This window comes from Eulemur rufifrons, chromosome 24 (assembly GCF_041146395.1).
Source record: "Eulemur rufifrons isolate Redbay chromosome 24, OSU_ERuf_1, whole genome shotgun sequence".
Lineage (NCBI taxonomy): Eukaryota > Metazoa > Chordata > Mammalia > Primates > Lemuridae > Eulemur > Eulemur rufifrons.
In genome coordinates this window covers 20,102,920-20,107,077 of record NC_091006.1, presented here as the reverse complement: position 1 = coordinate 20,107,077, position 4,158 = coordinate 20,102,920, and positions in this window count along the sequence as shown.

Sequence of the window (4,158 nt, the reverse complement as noted above, 5' to 3'; positions counted from 1 at the left end):
CCAAAGAGCTACTCCCGCGACGCTCGGCGCGCTCCTCTTTTCGGTCCGGCTGGGAAACCGCAAGCCGAATCACCGAGTTCCACCTCCTTTCTGGCCTAAGAGGCTGAAACGCAGCGCGGGCGTAGCGGGTAGATGATGGTGAGGGAACGTCCCCCGGACCTGCTCGCTTCCGGGGGCCTTTATGGCTTCACGTGGCGTAATGTATCACAGCTGTGGTGAAATGCTGGCGAGCCCGCGAGGGTGTGCCACCTGAGAGCCTTTACAACTGCTGTAGGGAGGTTCTTTGGAAAGAGTGTGCTGGGGCAGAAGTTGTTACTGTAGGGATGTGCGCTAGGCGGCTGGGATTTGCGTGTGGTAGGCACTGAAGATGCTGCCCTATCAAAGCGCGGCCCTAGGAAGTCGGGATGTCTCCCCTGAGCAAGCGAAGTTTGAACCAGTCAATGAGTAGGCGAAGGAGAAGCTGCTAAGAGGAGGCATGTTGGAAGAACTGAAAGAGAATGGAATAGCAGCAAACATGTTTTATTTACTGTGTGCAAACACTCTTCTAACCATTTTACATATTGTACTTTAATCTTCCACTATCTTGTGAGGTGGGTTTCTATTATCCCCATTTTATGGAGGAGAAAACAGGCACAGAAGGTCAGGCTGTGTCCAAAGAGTCTGAACTCCTAACTTGATCTATAAGGCAATAGAATATAATGGTAATTTTTATAAATTGGGGCTCTGGAGTCAAGAAACCCGAGTTCTAAAGTAGACTCCAGAACTTACCAGCAAGGTGACCTTAGGCAAGCTGCTTAGTAATTCTAAAACTCAGTCCTCTCATCTCACCTGTAAAATATAGGTACTAACACAATCTCCTCTACTGGGTTATTCTGAGTACTAAACGATATTACAAATACAATGGGACAGCACAGATTTTAGCTTGCGTCATCGGGGGCCAATCTCCCCTCTGGTTCAATGCTTACCCTACAGGGCTTCTCAACTGGGAGCAATTTTAACTTCTACTTCCCCCACCTCCAGGCACATTTTGCAGACATTTTTGGTTGTGGCAAATGGGGAAAAAAGAGAGCTATTGGAATTTTAAATATATTACCAGAAATGAAAAGGTCAATAGAAGAGTCAAAAGATAAAGGTAAAGAAATATCCCAGAGAGTAAATCAAAAAGACAAAGGAATGGACAATAGAAGAGAAAATAAAATTAGAGGACTGGTTCAAAAAGTCTAACACTGATATAATAGTTCCAGAAAGAGTACAGAGAAAAATGTGTCTTTTAAAGTCCTTCAGGATTTGGCCTCTTCCGGTCATCCATTCATTCACAATTAATTGAGCCCTGCTATGTGCCTGGCACTGTTCTGAGCACTAAGCAGGAGAGGTGTGGCTCCTGCCTTCATGAACTTACAATTGAGTGAGGGAAAGCCAGACGCTGAATAAACAGTACACTGTGGGGACTGTTCAAGAAGGCAGCACGGGGGAGGAAGTCATTAAATAATTCAAGAAAATTTCCCGTAACTAAAAGATGTTGCTGTATTGAAATGACTTACCAAACACTCATTACAATGAATGAAAATAGACTCACACTAAGGCAAACCATGATGGCAAAGAAGTTTTCAGAGAGTAAAACAGGCCCCACACAAAAGACCAGGCATCCAAACGGCTTTGGACTTCTCAACAGCAGCACTAGCTAGAAGGCAATAGGGAAATGCCTTTGAATTGCTGAACAAAAGTTATTTCCAACCTGGAATTCTATTCCCAGTCAAGTTATAGATGAGCTGTGAAGGGAGACGAAAGGCATTTTCAGACAAGAAATTTCTGAAAAACAAAACACCTGCTATTTCTGAGACAATTAGTTACTGCAGGATGTGTTTCAGCAAGAGGGAGTCAACCATGAAAGAGGAAGGCATGATAGATAGGAGACCTAACACAGGTGAAGGGAATCCCCAGGATGACAGTCCTACCTCCTACTTAGAGATCAACGAGTCCAGACTGTAGCAAGGCAGAGGCTCTGGGAAAGCCTCCTTCATAAGGCTGAACAACTTGAGAGAGAGTTAAACAATCAGCAAGGAGTTTGGGGTTGAATCGGTGATAAACACATGGAAAACCAAGCCAACGGGACAATTAAACAATGTTGTTTGAGAAAGGAAAAGTAGTAAAAGTTTACTACAGAACTCAATTGTAGAAAGTTTCCACGTAATCCCAATAATGTAAATTGAATATTGATCTAGCCCAAATTATGGAATAACTATATTGTAAAATGCCAGAAAAAGGAAAAGCTGAAATAAAAAAATTTTAAAGCCCAAGATAGCTCCAGGATGGACATACAGGTAACAGAAACTAGGCCTGTGAACTACACTGAACTCTCACTTGCAAGGATGGGATCTGTCCGATATTTCACTGACACACTGATTGCACCCTTGCCTACCAGGTGAAGCTCAAAGGCAGGACAGAACCAACCATCCCTCTCCAGACCCTAAGATGCCTACATACTCCTTAACTTTTTATTCTATATACATTAACCACATATTTGCTTTATCTTGTATATAATGTCACTGAGAACCAATCAGAATGGTAAGAATGTCACCTTTGCTTCACTGCCCCCTTTTCCCATTTTCTGTGTAGCAAAACATATAAATACTCTGCCTCACGTAGCCCACGCCAGGATGTATTCTCGGTTTGTGCTGAGTTTGTGTTCTTGGGCTTTGGTATTCAACTTGGCTCAGAATAAAATTAACATTTCTTTAAGTTTATAGGGCCTGTTGTTTGAACCTTTCTGTAGACAAAAATATGGGAGGAGGAGGAAAGAATAAGTGTGTGTAGGGAAGGCAGGTAGGAAAGAGCCAAATCTTTACCCTCCACGATGGGGAGTCTCGGGTGATGCTCCAACTAAAATTCAGCAGGCGGCGTGTCAAGGGGGTAAATTAAAAAACCAACAAAAAAGGGTTAAAAGAGGTGCCTCTGGGAGTGGTGCCTGCTTTTCTTCTTTTTCTTTTTTATTAACACACCTTCCAGAATTGTTTAATTCTTAAATCTATGTGCTTGTATGTATAACTTTAATAAAAGTAAAAGCAAACAATAACAAAAAAAGTCCTTGTATCTATCAAAATTACAAATGTCCTTTGACTTGGCAATGCTACCTCTGGGAATTTTGCCAAATCATTTATCTAAAAATCATTTATCTAAATGATTTGGCAAAATTATGGAATATGGGGTAATTTGTTACAGCGTTGTTCATGATAACAAATGATTGGGAACAAACAGGGGTTTGGTTAAATAATTTGTTGCATTTATACAAAGGAATACTATTCAGCCATGAGATGGGAACAAAAAAAGCTCCTTATGTGCTGATAAGACCTCAAAGATAAATTACATGAAAAATGCACAATTCAGAACACAATTCATGCACAATTTATCCAGTAAGTGTTTAGAGCGGACAAACATGCACACAAATAGCCTCAGAGATATATCGCCGCAGTCTTCATCATAACCTTTCCCAGATAGTTTCTTGCTGAGAATAAATAAGTATTTAAAATTCCTTACCCCCAATACATACACAGGAAAAGGAATGGAATATGTTGGGCATGCGAAAAGCATGTTTACTTCCAGGCAATGGAGAATGGAGAGTTTCAGTGTCCTGAATTCCAGGATGTATGGTATATGTATGCTACAATTTGGGTAAAGAAAAAGAAGGCTAGAATATATAAATACACGTAATTTGCACAAAGTATTTCTAGAAAGATACATTTTTTAAGAAAACAAATAATATTGGTTATGTCTGAGAAAATGTATAGGCATGGAGGAAGATTTTTCACTTTGCTCTTTGAACATGTAAATGGGTTACTTGTTCAAAACATTAAATAATGCTAATAGTGGATATTGCAGGAGTCCTAGTGAGAGTGCACATATGCAGATGAGGACAGCAGGAAGGAAGACTGAGGACTGATTGATTGATTGATTGGATGTGGAGAGGAGGGAAAGAAGGAGTCTAGCATGAGTCCCTGATTTCTGGCTTGTACAGTGGGATAGATTGTGAATGCCATTTTCCAGTAATGGGAGTTTGGGAAGAAGACAAGAAAAATGAGTTCCTTTCTTTATCTATTGTGTTTGAGAAAACCTGGCTGGGGATATCCGGCAGATGTTTGGATATGTGGGGCTGAAGTTGAA